This window comes from Podarcis bocagei (assembly GCF_964188305.1).
Source record: "Podarcis bocagei genome assembly, chromosome: 15".
Lineage (NCBI taxonomy): Eukaryota > Metazoa > Chordata > Lepidosauria > Squamata > Lacertidae > Podarcis > Podarcis bocagei.
Window position 1 is genome coordinate 13,222,934 of NC_138141.1, and position 24,463 is coordinate 13,247,396.

The 24,463-nt window shown below is 43.4% G+C and overlaps 1 protein-coding gene and 2 long non-coding RNA genes across 15 annotated transcripts in view; 1 reads left to right on the plus strand and 2 right to left on the minus strand.

Moving 5' to 3' along the window:
* The window catches only part of LOC308574303, a 397,067-nt gene that overhangs the window by 174,097 nt on the left and 198,507 nt on the right, over nt 1–24,463 (plus strand). The gene's annotated exons all lie outside the window — the stretch shown is intronic.
* LOC308574283 lies at nt 3,858–10,449 on the minus strand. The gene is made up of 2 exons (XR_014002438.1): nt 7,141–10,449; nt 3,858–5,757 (listed from the first exon to the last, which is right to left on the minus strand). It is a non-coding gene; the product is annotated as an uncharacterized lncRNA (long non-coding RNA).
* Nucleotides 11,838–24,463, minus strand: part of LOC308574241 (uncharacterized protein) — an 83,582-nt gene continuing 70,956 nt past the window's right edge. For 7 of the 13 annotated variants that reach the window (XR_014002361.1, XR_014002362.1, XR_014002363.1 and 4 more), the window contains 3 exons: nt 24,039–24,126; nt 14,521–20,066; nt 11,838–12,477 (listed from right to left, as the gene is read on the minus strand). The gene's annotated coding sequence lies outside the window, so the exon portion shown is untranslated. The remainder of the gene's footprint in view (nt 12,478–14,520; nt 20,067–24,038; nt 24,127–24,463) is intronic. The other 6 variants (XR_014002365.1, XR_014002367.1, XR_014002368.1 and 3 more) reach the window with 2 other exon arrangements.

Below are 24,463 nucleotides of genomic sequence, written 5' to 3' on the forward strand. Positions count from 1 at the left end.
TCCAACTTTCAGCTTTCTGTTGGATGGAGAAGCACCTATTTTAATACATCTATGAGCAACAGTTCAATCCTGTACACATCCACTCAAAGACAAGTCTCACTGAGTCCAGTGAGCTTACTCTCAAGTAAATCTATACAGGATTGAAGCCTAAATCCATCAGAAAGGCTGATCATAAACCTACACACATTGGCAATAAGGCTCATTGCTAGTTCTACTCAGAAAAGACTAATCAAAGTTAATGGACATGGCAAACTTAGGTTCACTAATTTCGGTGGGTCTATTCTAACTTAGTTCTATAAAATCCAGTACACTGAGCTGATCTCTGTAGGCAAGCCACCATTTCTCAGCCTCAGTTCTCCATCTGCAGTATGGAAACAACACTGACTTACCTCACAGGGTGTTGTAAGGATTACTGAGATTATGAGTGAAGTGCTTTGAATGGTCTAACAAATCATACCTGCCGTCATCCCCCACAAGCCACAGCTGTGTGCCAAAAGCTAGAGCAATGGGCTCATTTGAGGGGCAGGCAGGTCTGGATACTGCTGATCTTTATTCTTCTGGCCAAATGTTTCTGTCTGCATGCCATTAATCTTACTATACAGGCTAAAGAAACATAATGCAAATGGTGCATACTAACCTCAATGCTCTTTACGCATTACGCTCTTAAATTAGAAAGGTTATCTATCTCATCTATCCATTGAATATAACAGATATATATTACTCCCACTATGGCATCTCAGGACTGCAGGACTCCTACGTCTTTCAGCCCATTAACATCACTTCCTGACAGCTCCTTAATGTGCCAGAACAACTCAGGACGGAATGAAAGGGGGCAGGTGGTTACCATCCCAGCTCCATCAAAGTATGCCCCAAGAAGGCTCTCTTTAGGGGGACTTGAATTTTAAGTGGGTTGCTTGCGCTAATCTGTAGCTGCTGAATGGCACACGGCAGATTGAACCTGTCTCTTTCCACCTTTGGGCACAGGGAAATTTCCAGCATGTCAGAGGCACCGCTTAAATAGGCAAGAGGCCTCTCTGCTACCAGCTTCTCCCTCTGCAGCAGGGGAAATTCTCCAGATGTTCAAACAGCAGACACTACAGGCAAGCACACAACTCAAGGGACCCTTCTTGTCTATACGTTGGAATTGTCATTCTGTGTTAATTAGGAAGCTTAGAGGACAGCCTCTTAGAAAGGGTCCATTTCTGAGCATCACCCAGTGTCAACAGCACTGTGGTAGAGTACCACCGCAACAGTGAATGCTCCAGATTTTGTGGTTCCATGAAAGCAGCTGAACATGCATTTACAGTCTCCCCACTGGCTTTTGCTGTACTTTAAAAACGCACAGTCCCTTTAAAATGTATATTGTGCAAGTAAATACATTTAAAATGTGCATTTAAATGCAAATGTTCATGGGAATTTTTTTAAAAAGTAGATAAAGGCGGAAGAACAGGATAGCACATACACAAAAGCAACATGGGAATGGACTGATTCGCTCATCCCTAATATATGCATTGCATTCGGTTCACAGCACAGCAGCAAGTATATCTCTGTGCTTCAAGATGGCTTCATTCTATTCTGTTTCAGTGACTGTGAAACTGCCAAGGCCCAGACTGAACCAGGAATGGGGTGTCACCAAACAAGAGGCACACAACAAAGAATCAGAATTGTACAGCTGGAAGAGACTCCAAGGGTCACCTAGTCCAACTCCCTGCAATGCAGGAATCACAGCTAAAGATTCCCTGACAGATGACCATCCAACCTCCTATGAAGGAGAGAGAGTCCACCACCTTCTGAGGTAGTTCATTCCACTGCTGAACAGCTCTCACCATCAGAAATGTTGAGATTTCCTTTTGGACAGTAATACATGAAGAATTAAAGAAGATGTTGAAAATATCAATAATAATAAAAGCCAGAGATATATCTCCTTGGATTGATAGGGGAAGAGATACGGGGGGGGGGGGGGGAGAGAGAGAGAGAGAGAGAGAGAGAGAGAGAGAGAGAGAATCTTCTTATATGCAAGTGCAGCAGCTAGAGTAGTGATTGCTGCTAAGTGGAAGTCACAAACTCTACCCTTAAGGGAGGAATGGATTTGTAAACTAAATAAATACTTAACTCTGGCAAAACTAACAGCTACTGTATTATAAGAAACCAATCGAATCAAAAATTAAAAAAGGAGTGGGAATGTTTTGATGAATATATGGTAAAATATTGCTCAAAAATGATATGCTAATATGCCTAGATTAAAATGTAAAATATCTGAGGGAAGGTAAATTAGCAAGGAAATAAGAATATATAGAAGATTTGAGAAGATTGTAAGATGCAAAGATAAATGAAATCTCAGAATGTAGAGGAAATCAAGTGGGGGCGGAGGGAAGCAGGGGGAGGGGCAAAATAATATTAGGTTTGATTGATGGATATATGGGGGGATGGGGAGGATGTGGTGATGGCTTTGGTTTATTTATATTGTGATGTAATACGGAAAAAACAATAAAATGTTGTATTGACAAAAAGAAAAAAATGTTGGGATTTCCATACATAGGCAACCTGCTAAAGAATTCTGGAAACTTTAATATTTTGACAGTCAAGAAAGCCCCAACATCTTCCATTTAGATGTAATATTAAATGGTGGGTTTAGGCTAAAGAATTCTGGGCAAGGAGCTAATGCACAAAATCATATCGTTTTCCCAGGGACTTTGGCTACATTCAGCTGAGCTCGTGGGAGTGCTTCAGTATAACTAGATTACAGCCTATCAGTTTTCAAAAGCTATTCACTTTACCAGGAATCACAAGAATCTGCTGACTGTATGCACTAAATACAGAGAATATATGCTAGGAAAGATGGCAGTTCCTGAAGCCTGTTCAGTACTGAACAACGTATACTTCTTTTAAATAGAAGAGCAAATCACTGACTGACTGAATAGGCTATTCAGGTGTTGTATAAAGAGGGAAATTTCACAAGCAATGTGGCAGGGGGAAGCAGAGAGTGAGCTGGCTCTGCCCCACCTGAATCTCTATCCATGAGGTGAAGAGCAACTGTGAAGAAGGAAGCCTGCTTCCACTCATGTAGAATGAAACACCCTGATAATCCAAAACTGCATGGGGAAACCCCACGAGTACAGGATCCCACTCCTAATCTCAGTCACCCATCAACTTGCAGAGAGCAACAGGGCAGCTGGCTGGTGGAGCTAACATGCTTACAACCCTTGACTGCTGCCTGGTAGGAGAGAAGGCAGGAAACCCAACAGGAGGTGGCCAATGACAGGCAGTCAACCAATTCTAGCATCGTCCTCTTCATCGTCCCTTCTGTGTTCTACACAGGCAAAAGAGACTAAAAAAGAGGAAGCTGACAGCCAATGCGATCCCCCTGAACTTGTAAGTAATAAGTCAGACAGATCGGGTCTGGCTGAAGGCAGACTGGTCCCACTTGCCCTAATGGGCCAGCCTCCACCATAAATGTGGCATTTCCCACCTTCTATAACACCACAAATGGGCTTAGCTTTCTTAACCTCAGGCACTGACAATGCCAAAGAAATGGATTTTAGGGAGCATTGCCATGCAAATTCTGTGCAACTCTTATTTATTCTAATTGCAGATGGCTTTTAAAAAAAGTTCAGATGATCATTCTCTGAAGTTATTATTCTGTGTATAAGCCACACTGAACACAGCTGGACTTCCAAGTACATTTCAGCCTGAGATTAATCTGTGTTACAGTACCTAGTGAATACATCCCCGTTTTTCTGACTCACAAGGTGCTCCTTATTTCTTCACAAAGCATCTAGGAGTTAAAGCTCTTTTTAGAGAGTAAATCAAGCTATGGCAAAAAGCCCACTGCAAAGTAGAGAGCCCACAAAAAGTCATTCTGTAGAGAAATTTTAATAGCAGAAAGTAGTTAATCCAGTAAATAAATGACTTGGCATGAACATGGACTCAGACATCTGCTGTAATCCAATATGAAAACACAGATAGCTGTGGGAAAAGTCACTGTCACTTTGTTTCTGACTTAGTCTTGCATCCATATAGAATGGGAATGAAAGCGAGGCCCACTTTAGAGATGTTGTGATGATCAGCTACTGATTCTTTTATTTTTATACTGTAAAATTATTGAAAAACAAACATTAATATTAATGAACAGCAGATAATACAATGGTGGAGTAGCAGCACTTAACTCACCTCTGGTCAGTTACATTGCTGCTTCTTACTGGGAGGTAGAGGGGGAGGGGCACAGTGTCAGCATAGCCAAAGTACCAGATTAGCTCCACTAGTTTATTTACTCCATGGCCACCTCTACTTCTTCCCCTTTACCTCCAAGTAAGCAACAGTGACACAACTGACTAGTGGTCAGATGAGTGCAGCCATCTGTCTTGTACCCCCAGTCTATTTGACAGCAAGTCCTGCTGGTGTATACAATATGTCAAGTTCAAAGTTCAACAGTCAGGAAACACAGTCCACGGATCAATCCACATAAGCAAAGTTCAAAGTCCAGCAGTCAGGAAACACAGTCTGGAGTCAAACCTGAAGCACAGACCCAGAGAGGTCCCAGAGCATCCAAGCCGAGGTCTATCAACATGGGCAGTTGAGCAGACACAGCACCTCAGCTCTGTTTCCCTTTTAGTACATTGCATGTTGATTGCAGCATCTGGGCTTGTTGAGACGTGTGACCCTCACCTGTTCTGAGCCTACTCCAGCAGAAGAATCACACATCTCCTCCCAGAGCTAGTGAGCCCCACCTGGGCAGCTAGGGAGCTGGGTTGGGGGCCCTTGCCTGCCTCAGCTTCCTGGAGTGCCTTGCTCACTTGATCCCTATGCTTCAGAGCCTGCCTTGTTCATGGAGATGGGGTCCTCTCTGGCCCTGGTGAGGAGTCTTGTACTTCTGGTCCTTGCACACTGACCCCCAACCCCTCACCATCCTCTGTCATCCTGTACGTACTTTCCACAACCCTAACCTCTCCTTCCCCATCCCTGCCCTGCCCTGGTAGGTCCTAGTCACAGCTGCACCCCTCGCCAGGATCCACTTCCTCCTCCCTGTTGTCCTGCCAGTTCATGATACCACCCCACTGTCTGCTCTTGCTTTTAAATTGTTTAGATGTGCCTCTACATTCGTTTACAGAAGGAAGATACGTCAGCCTAGGCTCTGGAGAAGGGCAAGCCCATTCAGAAACTCATCCAGCAACCACAGACATTATATTTCTACTCCAACATCCGCCAACCTGATGCCCTCCAGATGTGTTGTACTACAGCTCCCATCAGCCACTGATGGGAATTGTAGCCCATCAACATCTGGAGGACACAAGGTTGACAAAAGCTGTCCTAGTCTGAATTTGAGCTGATGGTGGCATATAATGCACGGAGCTATAATTCACCTTCCCCAAGAGTCACCTCCTCCAGCTTTGCTTACACAGCAGTGTTGTACTGGAATGTATAATTAAGCTTGGTTGTATTTGTTTAGGACTCAATTGACATGAAAGTTTTCTTGTCCGCTACAGGTGTTAAATTAGCATAGCAAAGAAGAATGTTGCATTATTGACTGACGTTGTGAATAGCTGCTACGTTTGTCTTATATACACTTGTGCTTAGCAGAGATATGTCACAGACTATGCTTCTTGCATTCCATGGCCTTTGGGGCTCAATGTTTGACCACATCTGCCAACAACTGGTGCACCTATTTGTGGCCTTGAGCCCACAAAAGGTTTGCTGGGACCTGTAACTCTGTAGAAGGGTTAAAAACAGTGCTCAGAATTCTTTGAGAGGAGAAATGTGCTTCAAATATGCTTTAAAGGGGGAGACTGTGAAACTGTAACTAATTCCAGGGAGCTTGCAGCTGTCTCAGATTACAATCATGGGAATGGACTTGTGACCTTGTAGGACAATGTATTCAGAGGCTCTGTTGTGTGCTCTCTGTAAAACAAGTGCCCTACTGGAACAGTTAAGTGAGAAGATGGATTTGATGACTAATGCGGCCAGAATTTTTGAACATGCAGTGGGAAACTATGTGGAGCTCACCCAGGAATTAGATCAGGAGTGTGTCCTGACAGAGCAGATGAGAGAAGAGGATGTTGCTGAATCTTGGGCGCCAGAGATGGAGGGAGCTGCGGCCTTGCAGGAACAAGAGCTTTGGGATTTGACAAATGAACTTGGAAAAAGCCAGATTTGGAAAGATAAAGTTTGGATTGGTTTGGAAATGGGGGGGGTTGGATAGACCCCCCTATGCAGGGATGTTTGGACTTTCCGAGTCTGGCAATGGGCCGTGAGATGTTTGGAGCTGTGGGGGCTCTCAATTTTGGAGGGATTCTGAAACATCTTCTTAAATACCACATGGAGTTGAGCCTGGACTATGGAAAAGGGGCTGATTTGTTGAAAAGGGTCAAAAACATCACCAAGCTGGAGTTCCCACGAGTGAAAGGAGAATATGAAGAAGAGCTGTGGAAGGGACATGGAAGAGATTTAAGGGCCTCGAATATAAGGTTACCAGGTTAATGCGCTAGATCGATGGCATAAAAAGGACTGACAAAACCCGGGACCAGGAGGAAGGGACGCTGGATGAAGATTGGATTGTTTTTATTTTTCTTTTTATTATCAGGATTGTTTTATAAAATTGGTGAATGTTAGAAAAATGTTGGAATGAAATTACTTGGCTCTAGCAAAAATGTTTAAAGAATTAGGTAAGAATATTATGGTTCTGAGAAGTCGGTAAAAATAAGATCTAAGTTTTAAGTTTTTAAGGTTTTCTATAAGATAAGATGAAAATAGATCAAGCTAATGTAATGACAGAATACTATGAAATATGGAAAGGATTTGCTGCATAATTATTAACCAGGATACAAAAAAAGGGAGGAGGAGGAGGTCAAAGAAAGAAGGTAATGAGAGTTGAGGATTTGAGAATGATGGATTTATTTTTGTTTCCTTTTTTATAATATTTTATTTGGTTTTATCAATAGAAAAATTTAGAAAAATACAAAAACAAAAAAGATAAAAAATTACAAAATGATGGATTTATTTTTGTTTGTTTGCGGTGTATTTTTGTTTTTTGAATTTGTATTGTTTGATGTGGTTTGTTTTTTCTTTGTTTTTTCTATTTTCTTTTTCTGCTTTGTTTTTTCTTTGTAATTTCAAAAATTTTCAATAAATTTAATATTAAAAAACAAACAAATATACTTTAAAGGTACAGTGGTATCTCTGGTTGTGAACGGGATCCATTCTGGAGGCCCGTTCGCAACATGAAAAGAATGCAACCCGCAGTGGTGCCTCTGCGCATGCGCGGGTTGCAATTCACTACTTCTACACTTGCGCGTGATGTCATTTTGCACGTCTGCACATGCGTGAGCGGCGAAACCTGGAAGTAACCCTTTCCGGTACTTCCGGGTCACTGCGGGACGTAACCTGAAAGAATGTAACATGAAGCGGACGTAACATGAGGTATGACTGTATAGTGTACATGCAGCCTCAGTCATTCAGGGCTAGGAAAGACTCATTTCTGAAATCCTAGACAGCCAAAGCCAATTAGTATTGCTCGTCTTTATCTATACTAAGTGGGCTATAGGTTTGTCTACATATTGGGTAGCTTCCACTGCACTAAGAGCAGAAGAACAACATATCTTATCTCCCCAGTCTCCAAGGAAGGAAAAGGGAAGAGACTAGATGTGTGTGAGAGAGAGGAATGGAGACTTGAAGCCAGTATTGTAGACAGTATTATGCTTGTGCAGTGGTCCCTAAGGATCCTTCCAACACAGAAACTACATATGTTAGCGACTGGGTATGCTGCTGATAAGGGATGAGGGCCTGACTGCACAGCTGTCAGGGAGATGAATTAAATGGCACCCAATCCCAACTTTACAGGGCTGTAAGCCCACATGGTTCCATCATCCCTTTCTTTTTCTCTATGGACTGCTTTGGCTGCCTGTGAATGGCATATATACATGACCATCCATCCAGAAACCATTCGGGGCACATGTGGTTTGCTGCAATGTTACCAGCCTCTCCCAGCTGAGTTTCTCCTCCCTCCTCCTCATTTTGTGACTCCCCAGAGCAAGGCAACTGCTGAGGTTAGAAAGGAAAGAGGGGTGCACACAAGGAGGGAGAGATGGCCTGGCAGAGATTAACATTCTAACTCACACACACCAGGAGGGGACAGAGTGAAAACTGTCAGAGAGTACAACAGAGATAAAAAGGCATGACAAATGAATGTCAAGAGGGAGAGTGGTACAATCTATATTAATGAGACTTGCTTGGGAAACTTAGGCAGAAAAATGCGGCCAAGGAGGAAGGGGCTCACATGACCCATGTTGGTCAAGCTAGAAATCAGTGCAGTGACCAGGAAAGGAACTGAATTTGCATTTCAGTGAATAACTAACTGGATCAGCAGTGTTCAACCTTCATGGTGTGAGCAAAAGCCAATGGACTTTCAGTGAGATCTGATTAGTCATCAAGTGTTATTAGACTTTGCAGAGCTCTGCAATTTGCGATAATAAGGGGAGATAGTGTATCTCCTTGCAGCAGATCCTCTGATGGGAGCCAGACCCCACCATTCAGAGAATGGCAGGAGATAAGGAGTCGCTATTGAACGGGGTGGGCTGGGAGGCGGGAGGGAACACAGCAGCTTATAATTAGTCTCCTGCACTTGCACTTTTGGGTGTCAGGGGAAAAATTGAAATAAGGTTAAATGATTTGTGAAAAGAGAAGCAGGGAGATGAAATCAGGAGTCCTCCATTTCATCCGTGTCTTTCCACTCCCCATTCTGTTCCAAGATCCTGGGCTTCTTTAGTTCCAGGAGGCAATTCTGTTCTACGGCAGAAACACAAGCTCAGCCTGACAACATTTCTAGTCTGTGTAAATCCTCCCTCCTCAAAGCCTTGTAAAACTTTTCCAACAAAAAATGTTCTGACCCGTAAAAATACCAGAAGGATCTCAGGAGATTCATTGGCTTAGGAAGAACCATCAAGAAGGAGAAAGGGTTTTGCGATGCCTTAAAGACTAACAAATTTATTGTGGTGTAAGCTTTCATGGGCCCAGACCCCCCAAGGTTGTGCTACAATAAATTTTGCAGTCTTTAAATGTGCCACATTAGTTTGCAACCGCAAACTAACACAGTGAGCCGATGCTGTGGAATAAGGACAGCATTAAAAGTTTTGTTACACTTTCCAGAGGGGTAGTTGTGTGAGTCTATTGCAGCAAAAGAAAATGAAGAGTGCACAGAAGACAAACAGGTTTAGAGAGCATTTAGGAAGTTTTGGGACTCTAAGGACCAAACTACATATGTTTTTACAACTCTGAATTTTAATTTATTTTAAAGCGAACTCTCCATCGGTACAAATACTGATAAATAGCAGGTGTGTGAGGACAGATCAGAAATGGGACCATAGCATGCAGGGAGAGGGTGTTACCATTTACCTACATAGAAATACACTTCTATATAAATACAGCTTCTGTTGGCCCCAGGAGGTAAGCTTGATGAATTCAGAAAAATGTGTTGAATGCATAATTACTCCATATAAGAAATGGGGCTTTTGGAACAACTGCATTCTATCACAGTCCAACACCATTGGGGGCGAGAAGCTATTTAATAGTGGGGTGAACCTCTCTGGTTGAGATGGGGGACATTTCATTTGCTCCAGGTGAATGGTGAGGTGGACAGAATGATACCGACTGTAGATCTCTACTAGCGTGTTTTATAGTATACTGTATGTGGCAAACTTATTATTTTTATTATCAGTGGCTGGCTGCAGATAAGAGTGGGGTGTGCAGGTCTGTTTGTGGAGACTGATAAACCACGTTTTGATAGGAAATATAACAAAGTGATGTACAACTTAAAAACACAATGTGTGGTTGAGTCGATTGGTGAGATGGGTTGAGATGCAAGAGGTGGATGCAATGCTTCCTGAATGTGCCTAAGTTGGAAGCAGTAGAACATGGTACGAATGCACCAGTCACAGTGGTTGTTACTTGCATAAGTTAGGGGATAGGAGAGAAAGCATACCATCGTGGAAGAAGGTGACACAGATGTTTATGCACTGTTCCCCTTTTAGGCCTTTCCAGTAACTGTCAGATATGCAGTAGCTCTGCCACTGCACCCTCCAGTCTGGTAGTACAGTTGTGTAATACCAGGATAGTTCACAACAGGTCTATACTCATCTGTCATTTAATCATGGATGAGGAAACTGACCAGGCAAACATCATCGAAATTTAGGAGGGGGTCCTAGATAGTGTTGACCTGAACCAGCTATGTCTGACTAGGTAACCTAGGGGATGGGCCATTAAGGGAAACAAAGGAAAGGTGGCTCTGTGTGAGATGGCAAATGGGTGGGGCTCCTTCCCAGTTCACAGTTAGTTAGAAAGCCGATGCCAGAGTCAGAGCTGAGTTGCCGTGCTGTGACCCAGAAGAAAAGCAGCAAGCTGGAGAGAGAGTCAGAACAACATTTGAGAGCCATGTTTGATTTCTGTTTCAATCCAAGGCTGAGGCTATGGGAGAAACAAGACCCTCTTGGGGTGTTAATGTTGTGAGCCCCTCCATCGTAGGCTTAGGTTATATACATGTGTAAATAAACCATATATAATAAAGACACCACTGTCTCCACTGTGCCTCATAGTCTCTAATGTGCCTCATTTCCAAAAACAAACACAAACCCTGGGTAAGCACATGGAACCACTGGAATTTTGCACCACTTGGAGATTGGGGTGGCATGCAACACTGGTGTCAGAAGAGATCCTTGGCACAGAATCAACACAGACTAATGGGCTGTGGTGTGTGTGATTGCCATAGTTCACAGACATTCTATCTCCCTTATTAGGAGACCTCTCTGCCTTGGAGGGCCTGCACCTGGTGTTGAGACATAGAGACAGGTTGGTATACTAACCACTCTGCTGCTCAGCAGCATCCTTTACTGAGTTGGCCAACGTGGTCATGAGTGTGGTTCTGGAAGAGTGTGTATATGACTGTGTATTTAAATCTGTTTGTAGCTTCCTACCTCTGTGTGTTTTAGAAGTCACCCTCTAGTTCTCCCTCCTCAGCTGTGCTTGACCAACACCTGTGAGCAAAGTGAGCTGAAATAAAAAGAGCAGACTAATGTGCCTCCCTAAGCAGCACTAAACTCACTCCCCCTCCCCTTATGCCTCATGTGATTGCTTCTTCTTGCATGTATGGCGTGAGTGTTGGTTTTGTCATAGTTACAATTAATTAGCTAATTCTCCCAAACCAAATAGATGCATATTAATTGTTGCTGAGTGATCTCCACTACCATAATAGATATGCATAATTTGCTGTGTTACTGAAATGTTAAATGTGTGTGTTTTGATTCTGTGTCTGTGCAATAGGCTTCCCCATCTCAAGACCTGTGTGAGTGTAAGTCACTGGGTAAATATGCCGAGATGACCTTTGCCGCTGTCTAAAGCCCTTGCTTCATGAGGCTCCTAGAATGTGTGTATGTGATACACGTGTCTACTGAGGAGACCTGCTAACACATTGTGTGGGATTCTAACCTTTGCAGCAAAAACAACACAGAGTCCCATGCCACCTGAAACACTAACAAATGTATTGTGGCATAAGCTTTTGCTCACCAGAGCTCATGTCATCAAACGCAATCTTTGGAATGTGTTCCCAAGGGAATAGACCCAAGAGGCTGGCAAAAAGCCATTTTCATTGATCTCTCTCACCTAAAAGCTCTGTCACTAAACCTTTGCTTGTCACACAGAGATCTATGTGGCAAAAGCTCTCTGGTCAGCAGAGCAAGACTAATTTACCTTTCAAGAAATAGCATTGGCCAATTGACAGCTTTGGCCAATTCTAGCAGCAGAAATGTTAGATTTTTGTTGAAGGAAGAACCACTCTGCATTGGAAAAGAGTAACATTTAATAAACTTCATTCATTTCATTTATTTGTTATCCATATTCATGAGTTTTGTTTTTTGCTGCTGATTGTGGCACCAGAGATCCTTTTGACTGCTGCTTCCTCACAGTCACCATTTTATCTTCCCCAAATGTCTTGGTCATTGCATCTTTCCAGGGCATTCTGGGTGATGATTGGGATGGTATTTTTTTTTGTAGAGGCTGACATTCCCCACTCACCCTCAAGAATGCTTTGGGATAACGAAACATTCAGGGTACTCTGTAAAAATAAACCAGTGGTCAAGAGTGTGGGAATGTTGAGGATAGTAGGAGAGGATATATTGATTAAATATTATCATTCCTCACTCAAGTTAGTGAGCTAGTAGCAGAGCACATTCCTTTGTACACTGCAGGAAGCTAGTTGGTGGATTCATGAGAATCATTTGAGTTAAGCAATTCAGTCTGGCTTGTCCAGATTGGCTTGGTCCTGGTAAATCCCCTTTAGTTCCCTCTTAAAAACAATAATGGCACAATAGTCTTCTTCTAAAAGTAATGATAAGGTTTACTTACATTCAGTTCACAGTATGGTCCTGAAGGCAGGCTTTAGCTTGTAGTTACAGAGAAAAGTGTGGGTTCATCCTCTGTGAGGGATGAGCCCATGTGCTGCTGGTTGAGAGCCAGCAGACAGCATAAGGCAAAATAGAGAGAAGGGTTCAAGAGAGAGATATGGATGGCTACATGACTGGTCCTTTTGTAGGGTCTGCCAGAGTCACACCCATCTCCCTGGTCATACTCAGGGGGAGAATGCTCCAGACCAGGTGTGACAGGAATTCCTCCTGGCTGGAGCAACATTCCCCTGTGTCCACACTGGGCAAACAGGAAATGTTGTATTGGACTGCTTCAGTGATTTTACATCCCACAAAGAGGAGCCAGTTGCCAAGACCAATTAAAGGCAAGCCCTCGTCCCCCATTTGTTACAAAATGCATGCCACCTCTCCTTTTTTAGGGCTGTCAGAAGCCGCTATGGAAGCCACAGCTCTGTGCCCAGCTCCCTCATCTGGTGACCCATAGGGAAGGCCCTGTAGCACCCCAGGTACCAGAATGACTCTGCACACCAAGGCTGACCATTGGCTAGCCTCTGCTCAACATGAATGCCTATAAAGGTTTCCTGTTCACTCTCAGATTTTGCATGGAGAACAATAGCCCTGACCAATTCAGACCACTTATTCTCAGGCTCTGACACTTAGACATAAGCACCCACTCAATGGCTATGGCTCAGCACTGACATTCAGAGAGCAGGCCATGAGTAGACATGCTGAATACAATCCAACGCAGAATCAACTGTACTTGAATTCAATGGGTCAAAGTACACTCAACTCTGTGTTGGACAGGGGCTCAGTCTATAATGCATATGCACTATAGGCAGCATGCTAACATGCCATTGGCTATTATAGCTGCAAGTAAATAGATACTACATAGGTCTGTGAAGATTTCTAAATGTATATTTAATTCAAGGTGTTCCCTGATATATATTTTCATTCCTCAAATTCTTTCTTTCTTTCTTTCTTTCTTTCTTTCTTTCTTTCTTTCTTTCTTTCTTTCTTTCTTTCTTTTTTCTTTTTGCAAATTTAGATGAAAGTCCACAGCATTCACAAGGTTGGAAACAAAAACAAAAAATCTGGGGCTTTTCTGAGCAGAACAGGAATTAGTCAAAGTATCTGCCAATACTACTTACTACACTTTGATCTCTTCCATCCTACAAGGAGCTGTAAATGGCATACATGATATCCCTGCTTCTTTGCATCTCTCCGAGTTGAATTAGGGTGAGAGTTAGGGACTTACCACCTGCATTGTTGAACAAAGGTTTGATAGCATTGTTGAACAGAGGTTTGACTACTCTGTCTACTAAGGCAGTGTTTCCCAACCGGTGTTCCGCGGCACACTAGTGTGCCGTGAGACGTTGGCTGGTGTGCCGTGGGAGGGAGGCGGGCGAGTCGGGCGGTGAGAGGCGGCGGCGGCGAGGATCCGCGTCGAGCCGGGGGCGGCTCCGCGGTGGTGGTGCCGAGGTTTCTCTCTCCATTCTCCCCTCACACACACACACAGGAAATAACACAGGATCAGCTGACAGGACCCAGCCAATGGGGCGGCGGCGGGGCAGCGCGTGCAAAAGGGAGGAGCGCGAGACAGCGGACGAGGCCGGCATGTCCGGGCAGCAGCAGCAACAACAGCAGCAGCAACTCCCGGCGACGGCTCCTCAAGCCCCGGGCAACCCTACTCCCTCACCGGCCTCGGCCGCCCTCCTGCTCCACCCGCCGCCGCCTCCCCCGCCGCCGCCGGCCACCTCGGCCCCGCCGCCGCCCCCTCCTCCGCCCGCTATCGCCGCCACCACCACAACAGCCGCCGCCGCCTCAGCTGCCGCCGTCCCTCAGTCCCTCGCTTTGCTGCCTCCTCCCCCCCCCACCCCCAAAGCTTGGAGGTTCCCCGGCAAGGGGGAGGGAAAAAAATTGAAAACTTTCGCTTTCGTGCGTCCCTCCCGGCGTGACGCTGCGCGCTGACGTCACGGGGCTGTAATGGTGGTGTGCCGCGAGATTTTTTTCATCAAACAAGTGTGCCTTTGCCCAAAAAAGGTTGGGAAACACTGTACTAAGGCTCTAATCCTATATTCACTGTCTTAGGAGTACACCCAATGGAACTCAAGTGACTTACTTCTGAGTAGATGTGTATAGGATAGTGTTGTCAGCCACACTGTTAAAATGGGGGCAGCTTCTTGGACTTCAGATCTGTGCTGGCTTCCACCAGAAGAAAATTTGCAGTTCTCTCCATTGTGAACAAAACGCCTCTAGAATGTCTAATTGACAATTACCCAGTTTATTAATACATTGCTTCACACATATCAGAAGGTGGTGCATTTAACATAACATTTAACCGGATGAGCCCATTTCTCTGAGATGCAAATGAGATGTGTGAGTGCCACCCCTGGATGCAACCCTGGGAATATTCAAAGCACAGACAATTGCGCTCATTTGAATCAGTTAATTTTCTGATATTAATGATTACATTTGAAAAGAGCAAGACAGTGGGGGGTGGAAATGTAGAATGAAGAGGGACAAAGAGGGCTCGGTGGGATTACTAATAAAGAGAGGAACGGGCAGGGATGAAAATTATTCATGTGTACATGCTGCAAAGCATATTGTAGGAAAAATGCCTAGGATTAAAAAATCTAGATCACAAATCATACAATGCAATCTAGGATCTTTTTCATAATTCTAATATAGTAAGGGATGCTTTAAAAAAAAAACTTTCATTTTCCTGTGAAGAGATAGTTTGTGTGAATAGTTCCACAACACTATGATTTGAAAGGATAGCATGAATTGAGTGTTAGTATGTTCCATACACACATAGGAACTCAAGAGTTGTATTCAGTTGAGTTGCTGGCTTTAAAAATCACATTTCTGGCTGTCAGGGTAAATTGTGAATAAATATTTAAAAGTGTAGATGCTTTTTCCAAAGCTAGAAGGCCTGAACAAAATTGGAACCTTTGTCTTTAGAACTGTGAAGGCTTTCTTAATTTTAAATGTAAGATCCTATAGAAACAGGTATATTTGTGAACTAGCAACAATGTTTTGCCAAAGAAACTTTCTTGGGGTTCAGAATTTTTGGCCGAAGCAAAATTAAAAGCCTTTCATGCTGTTTTTATTCATTAGAGTTAGCACTGTTTTCTGATCATTCCAAGCCTCTGAAAGTAGAAGTTCAGAGCTTTACCAGAATCACTGCCCAGGACCCTGAACTTTCAAAGCAGAGAGTAGCTTTGGGGGCATCATCTGGAGTTGCCTTCGCCAACCTGGTGCCAGCATGCTGCATCAACATCTACATCAACACAAAGTGTCTCTTTTGAAAGAGTGTAGTCCTTTCAGGTAAACAGGTCCACCTGAATACTTCAAAGTGTCTCTTGTATGTGCAGATTCAGAGCAAGAAAATCTGCCCATTGCTTATTTTATCAAAGAGCTCTGCTCTATTAAGCAATTTGCAAACTCATAAAGGACACACTTACTTGCCTACAATGAGCCATGTTTGTAAGGTTTCTCTCCAGTTTCCAAACCTGGCAACTAATTAAAGATCAACTAACAGTTTGTCAGTATCAGATTTTTCTTAACATCTGTGTGGGTTCAACTGCTGCTTTCAGAGCAAATTCACTTCCGTTCCAGAATCCATAAACAATAATGTCTAAGACTGAAACTCATCCCTCATACTTTGAGATACCTTTATCTCTCAGGGTGGCTACTATGGTTGTTTTACCTACACTATAGAGCCTTGTTAAATAAATTACAAGGGAGATGAAATAAGCATTTATTTTAATTAATCCCTTTGAACTAGCAGGATTCCAGGCTGCACAGATCCCTTTCTTCATCAGTTTCAAATTAAAATAAGGGTGGAAATTAACAATGTATTTCTGCCTTTTATGACAGTGGGAAATGTATTAATGCTAATATGCCACTTTAAACGAGCCCTTCTTATGAATGGGTGCAACAGTTAGTATATGTGAACTCCCCGTCATTTTTTAAAATCTATTTTTAATGGATATATCACCCTATATAAATTGAATTAAGTGCAATGTACAATCACATAAAAATATAATTAACAATGGACCTATTCTGTCCAAACAAACTATAGTTTTAAAAAACCAACTAGATTATCTAAAAACCTTAGGTGAACAAAAGGGTCTTACCCTAGTGCCTGGACAATAAAAAAGCAAGAGCCTTTTGGATCAGGGCAGTGACCTATCTAGTCCAGAATCTTGTTCTCACAGTGACAAGCTAAATGTCTATGGGAAGCACACAAGCAGGACCTAATAGTACTCATCCCAGTCACGATTCTCAGCAGCTAGTATTCAGAGGCATATGTACGGCCTCCAACAGTGGAGGTATAATATAGTCCTCAGGGTTAATAAGCCATTGATAGCCTCATTCTCCATGAATTTGTCCAATCCTCATTTAAAACAATCCAAGTTGGTGGTCATCACTGCCTGCTGTAGGAGCAAATTCCATAATGAACTATGCATTGTGTGCAGAAGTACCTTTTTTTTTTTGGTCTGTCCTGCACCAGTTGAGTCTCCTTGGGGAGAGAGCTTCACAATGGGGGAACCACAGCAGACGTCTTCTGACCACTACCTGCCTCTCTTCTGATTTGTTGTTGTTTAGTCGTTTAGTCGTGTCCGACTCTTCGTGACCCTATGGACTAGAGCACGCCAGGCACTTCTGTCTTCCACTGCCTCCCGCAGTTTGGTCAAACTCATGCTGGTAGCTTCGAGAACACTGTCCAACCATCTTGTCCTCTGTCATCCCCTTCTCCTTGTGCCCTCCATCTTTCCCAACATCAGGGTCTTTTCCAGGGAGTCTTCTCTTCTCATGAGGTGGCCAAAATTTTGGAGCCTCAGCTTTAGGATCTGTCTTTCCAGTGAGCTCTCTTCTGATAGCAGTGTCATTAGAGAATGCCACCAGCAGATGACCTCAGTATGTGTGCATGTTGACAGAGCAGCATGTTTCCCTTGAGATACCTGGGTTCTGTTAGGTCTTTATAGGTTAGAACTAGCATCTTTATATCAGGCTTGGAAATAGATCAGCAGCCAGTGAGGCTCTTTTAATATGAGCAAGACTGGGTGTGTAGTCCCCGGCTGCAGTCCAGCTACTACATTTTTGTACTAACTGCATTTTCTGAACTGTCACCAAAGCTGCACAGGCAATGCTGGCAAGTCTTGAAATACTGTATGCAACTTATATGTCTAATCAATTAATTGTCTAGGTTATAGGCAACTAATAGGGTGCAAAAATGGAAGCCTTGGGTGCTCTTTACAAGCCTTTTGTAAGCACCCAATTGAAAGCCCCTCTTTGAAAGTGCCCAATTGCCCGATGGCACTGTGATGTCAAGTTTGGCCTATGGGCTAGGATCTGGCTGACAGAGCCAAAAAGGTTTCATGCCCTTCACCTAGGCTAATGCTTCTGCTCTGGCATGGATTGCTGTGCTGGACAGCTGCTCTGCTGCTTTAAGCAAACTTTGCTATAGATTGCGCCTTGCCTAATGGGTTAGCTCCCCAACCTTTCCAGGATAACGGAAAGGCTCAAGGCTGCCAATAACAGAACCCAAAGTGTTTTGAGACATGTACCATTCTTTCCCACTTTGGGGATTTATCATGGCAAACACAACTGCTGTATAGATGATGCAACTGTTCAGTCATTTTTGGAAAACAGACACAGTGACTCAAGTGATCGGCACAATTCAGATTTCAGTACACTGCACCTTACTGATGAGATAGGAACTCACTCTGCTTTGTGTATTTCAATTAACTGCATGCAGTCTAGTTTTGCCTGCATTATCCAGCATATTATAGAATCTGAAAGGCATGAAGTAAGGAAGATGCACCAGGAAATCCCCAATAATTTCATGCTCTGGGAACTACAAAAACCAAGTAGACTTATCATCAATGATGCTCATGCCTTAATTTCATGTCTCTCTCAATAAGAAGTCTCAGAATAGATAGTTGTTCGCCTGCCTCATCACTTATCCTTTCATTTAGTGAAACATGGTGTTTATCAGGCACCCCTTGATGAAAGAAAGCGTAGGGAAGGTTTGGGGGGTGGAGAGAAAGCAACTTGGAACAAGATGATTGATCAGAGAAGCAATTGTTCTGCTTATTACATTCAGAAGAGCAAGACTGGAAGAAGTGGAATGTCAACGCCAATCCCAAATGTACAAACATCAGCTTCTTGGACTATGCTGACATGTCTATTAGTTCAAAAGCTCCATACAACGTGAACACATTACTAAGCACTTATTGACCAGCTCACATCTATCCACCCAGTGGGTGATAAGAAATGTCTGCATCTTTTGACCCTTTATCTTGTTGCACCATGATGGCTGCATTAGCGGACTAATTTCAGTGTCAGGACTGATGTGAGATAACAAAGGAAAACATGTCACCCAAAAGCTAAGCTGGAGTTTCTCTTGGGATGTGTAGCAGGCAGGCATTAAAAACAACTACACACCACTTCTTGTACTAAGAAAAAGCAGCCTTTAGGATCAACAGCATATCATTTCCCCTTTTGAAGCTGGGAAGTTATCTGAGGTTACATTGGGCCTTTACATTTCTGCAAAATTCTTAGCTGTAAGACACATTATTCTGCTAATATTTATTTATTACTTTTATACCCTGTCTTTCTTCTGTTATATGCAGTGTGCATGGGATTCCCAGGTAGATGGCATCTCTGGAACTTGAGGTATCCCCATACACAGAGCAGGACAACGCAGCAGATCTCCATACCACTAGAAACCCTGAAAAGCTGTTGGATCTAGACATTGCTGCCACAGGATTGGAGGGCACACCACAACAGCTGCATGGGTTCCTGACTTGCTCTCAGGTCACCCACTCAACATTCACAGGATCAGAGGAGACAGTCAACCGGGGAAGAGCTTCAGGGCCACCACCACATATGAAATTACTCAGGCTAGGGAAGCTCATGAAAACACCTGTCCTGATCAGGAAAAGGTTGGAGCCTCCAGCTAATATATCATAGACTGAGCTGCTTCTCTTCCTGAACCAGAGGAACAGGCAGTGGTTTCCCATCCTGACACTAATCAAGACCCTGACCTATTTAGCTTTGGCAAGGATGTTGCATCATGTGCCTTAAGATCATGTTCTGGGACCATATATAAAGTAAAATACATAACAGGGAAGTATCTAAAGCTAGGAAACATGCCCAGTAATTTACACTCAGGAGTCATACATCCAAGTCAAGAAAGCAACATGCAAATCTCATAGGGAGATTTTCCAGTGCATTTCAAATTTTGAATCTGTATTTCATTCTGGTGGTCTGTTTTTCCCAGGTCATTCCTACCCCCATTTACCCCAAGATAATAATGGGTCTGCCTTCATATTTATTTTTTAAAAAAAACACAGGCCTTGAAGTGAACTCGAATTCCCATTTGCCTGAGCCATGCCTGATGCACCCGACAATGATGATTCTTACCTTTGATTTAAGTTTTCTGGATCCTACTGGCATTGAGAATATAAAGCCTCCTATCTTGGCATCTTTGGGCCTATGTATTATTCATGGAGTCTCTTGTTCTTGAGCAAGTGAAGAAACCAAATAAATATTAATTCCAAAGTAATACAAAGCCTTCCATTTCTCCTGCAGCAGCTCTCCTTGCTCCAGGGACACAGGAGAATCCACCACGCGGAAAAAGTAGAAATAAATTACCTGAAAATAACACGTTATCAAACAATTATCAAAACAATTATTCTCCACTGTAATAGAAATGAACAGTCACGTTACACTGGAATATTAAATGCTGTGCAAGGTGACAAGTGGGGAGTTCTGCCAAGTGCCTTTATTAAAAGATTTCCTTAAATCATTGCTCTGAATTGGTCTGCTTCCTGACAGGACAAATTCAGCAATAAATCGGTGAAAAGCAGAAATTGTTACTACGTTATGGTATGTGGAAGCAACTGTCACTTGAGCCCTTGACCAGTGACCTTAACTGGCTCTCGTTATCATGGCTTTCAACTATTAAAGCCATACTGATTTTTTTGAAAATCGTAGCTATAGCTGATCATAGTTGTAAGTTTGATCCAAAGTGTTATTGTAAACTTTAAAGATAGATTACCGAGTGAGGGCTATGTTAGCCTGTTGCAGCAAATCCTTAAAAGATTATTAAATTTATTATAATAGAAAGGAGCCTTTTGTGGATCAGAGCCTGCTCTATCAGTTTTGTGAAGTGTTGTCCTCAGGCCCAAAGTAGTTCAATCTGTTTGTTTTTAGCCATTAGTCATAGGAAAACACTGCCTGCCCACCCCACCCCAACTAAAAGAGAAGAGATGGGGTTATACCTTAATGCATTGTTGACCCGGAAACTAGAACTAATCCAGAATGCGGCAGCTAGACTGGTGACTGGGGGTGGCCGTCGAGACCACATAACACCAGTCTTGAAAGACCTACATTGGCTCCCAGTGTGTTTCCGAGCACAATTCAAAGTGTTGGTGTTGACCTTTAAAGCCCTAAACGGCCTTGGCCCGGTATACAGTACCTGAAGGAGCATCTCCACCCACATCGTTCTGCCCAGACGCTGAGGTCCAGTGCTGAGGGCCTTCTGGCGGTTCCCTCACTGCGAGAAGCAAAGCTACAGGGAAGCTACAGGGAACCAGGCAGAGGGCCTTTTCAGTAGCGGCGCCCGCTCTATGGAACACCCTCCCATCAGATGTCAAAGAGATAAACAACTACCTGACATTTAGAAGACATCTGAAGGCAGCCCTGTTCAGGGAAGTTTTTAATATGTGACATTTTAATGTATTTTTAATCTTTGTTGGAAGCCACCCAGAATGGCTGGGGAAACCCAGCCAGATGGGCGGGGTACAAATAATAAATTATTATTATTATTATTATTATTATTATTATTATTATTATTATTATTATACATCAGAGACAGTCAATTATGTTCTAATAAGTCCACTTTTGACTTAGCTAACAGCAATAAAAAAAATGTAGCAATGCATTTCCTTAAAATAATTATTAAAAAGAATTGCCCAGTTTTTAAATATTGTTTAAAAAGGAAGAGGAGAAAACCAGATTAAAACTAGCACTGTGGTAAGTGCAAATTGCAGCTATGGATTTTCACTGGGAAAATGGCAAGTGGGGAAAAGCAGTGAAGTCGTCCCAAGTAGCTTTTTTGAAAAGTGAAATGAGTTAGGACCCAATTCAGTTGTGCAACCGCCTTTTTCCTTTTTGTTTGTGGTTTCTACATTTTTATTAAATCTTCTCAATGGTGTAAAAGAAAAAGAAAAAAAGATGATCCCTCCCTTCTCCAGTGTCATGATCCTGATCATAGCTGGTGACCCTAACTGCACTTTTGAAAGTAGCAAGTGATATGATCATAGATCTCCTGGTGTCAGATCAAGTTGTGCTCTTAATGTTCATGGCCTTGGTGAACCAGCATTGGGAGTCAAGAATGTCAGCAAACCTTTAAGATAGAGTATTAACTTTAGGTGCAATAAACCACTGAAAGGAAAAGGGGATTTCACATCCGGGTCCAAGAATAAACCCACCAGCATTCTTGAACACAAACTCTTTGAGTTTTCTTATCAACACACACACACAACACAACACAAGGGGAATCATTGATGTTACACAGTATTTTGTCATTACCCAGAACAAGTTCTGTACAGTGGTGCCTCGCAAGACGAAAAGAATCTGTTCCACGAGTCTCTTCGTCTTGCGGTTTTTTCGCCTTGCGAAGCAAGCCCTTTAGCGGCTTAGCGGATTAGCGCTATTAGCGGCTTAGCGGATCAGCTGATAAGCGGTTTAGCGGCTTAGCAGATCAGCTGATAAGCGGCTTAGCGGATCAGCTGTTAAGCGGCTTAGTGGATCAGCTGTTAAGCGGCTTAGCGGCTTGGGAAAAGGGGGGGAGGAAAAAAACCCCGCAGGAACTCGCAAGACATTTTCGTCTTGCGAAGCAAGCCCATAGGAAATTCGTTTTGCGAAGCACCTCCAAAATGGAAAACCCTTTCGTCTAGCGGGTTTTCCGTCTTGCGAGGCATTCGTCTTGCGGGGCACCACTGTACATCTATAACAGTGAGGGCAAACCTTTTAGAGACCAAGTGCCCAAACTGCAACCCCAAACCCACTAACTTATCGCAAAGTGCCAACATGGTAATTTAACCTGAATACTGAGGTTTTAGTTTTGAAGGGGAGGTTAGCGCATCCATGTGGAGAGAGAGTGGAGCAATACAGTGGTACCCCAGTTTTCGAACAGCTTAGTTCTCAAACTACTTGGAACCCAGAACACATCAAACCCGGAAATGAGTGTTCGGGTTTTCGAACTTTTTTCGGAAGCGGAACTGCTCTGTTCTCAGTATAACTTCTGTTTTGATTGCCACACTTCCATTTTCAGAGTGGGGAAAGGCGGGCTGGGCAAGCGAGCAGGCAAAGGATGTGCCCCAGCTGGAGGGTGTGTAAAGACTCAACCTCGCAGCAGTAGGAGGAAGGTGGCTGCTTGGAACTCTGGGTGGCCCACCAACGCATCAGCATGCTTCTGAGCACATGCACAGCGCTGCGCCCTCCCCACCCAGAGGAGGCTCCCCAAGGGAAAACATGCACCCTGGAGGTTGTGGCTCCGTTTTGCACACACACACCCCAATGCTCCATCCAAGGTGCTTCTACTCAGACACAAGTTGAGCTGAGGACTTGACGCACTGCCCTCGCCTTCTGCTGGCTCTGTGCTGGGGCAAAAGTGCATGTGCCCACAGAGAGAACTCTGAGTGCCCCCTCTGGCATGTGTGCCATAGGTTTGCCACCACTGATCTACAGAACTTCCTTAATCACACTTCCAGATTAATGTTGAGAGTCCTCCCACTCTTTCATGGTTACTACACACATTTACTTTATGAATAATTACACACAGTGTCAGTTATATAAAGTATTTGAAAATAACCCAAGCTTGCAGATATTATCCTGGAAACAATGATGCATCCATTTCATATCGAGCTGTAAAAACCACCATCACGTGCTGCTTTTGCTAGTACTTTGCACAGGAGCTATTACTTTGCACAAGAGTAGTGTCAGTGTACTAATGCTAGTGTACTGGAAGAAGCAAAGATCACCAGTGTCGAAGCAATGATTCTTCAACATCAACTTCATTGGACTGGTCATGTTGTGAGGATGTCTGATTATCATCTTCCAAAGAAACTATTCTATTCCAAACTTAAAAGTGGAAAGTGTAATGCTGGTGGTCAACAAAAGAGGTTTAAAGATTCCCTCAAGGCAAATCTTGAAAACTGTAGTATAAACACCGACAACTGGGAAACACTGGCCTGTGAGCGCTCCAATTGGAGAACGGCCTTTACCAAAGGTGTCATGGACTTTGAAGACGCTTGAACTCAGGATGAAAGGGAGAAACGTGTTTAGAGGAAGGCAAGTTGGCAAACCCTCACCATGATCAATTTCCACCCGGAAACCTATGTCCCCACTGTGAAAGGATGTGTGGATCCAGAATTGGCCTCCACAGTCACTTACGGGATCACTGTTAAAACTGTGTTCATGGAAGACTATTTTGCACAAGAGCTTGGCTGGGGAAGAGTCCCAGTGGCCAGATAGAGAGGCATGGGGGGGCACATTTGGTCATTGGGCTTGAAGTGTCCCACCCCCAAGTTAGATGGTGGGGGTAGCTGAAATACTCACACCTTTGAGTTGCAGGGTAGGATTTACCCTCTTGCTGTATTCAGGAGTAGGGGCAATTTCTGATTAAATTCCAGATAGCCATGCTAGTCTGTTACAGCAAACACACACACACACACACGAGAGAGAGAGAGAGAGAGAGAGAGAGAGAGAGAATTTGACTAACAGATTTCTTATGGCATAAGCTTTCATTGACCTGAACCCACATTATCAGATGCATGAAGTGTTGTCCTCATATGGAAGATAATATCTATAGTGACAGACAAGATTAAGAACACATGCAGGGAATACAGGAAAAATGTGAACAGTGAGACCAAAAGGCAATGAAATGCAATAATTATTTATTATTAAAGAAATCTGATCTCATGTTCATTTTCTTCCTTTCCAGTCCTGTTATGCAGTTTCGTTTAGCTTCAGTTCCACATAAT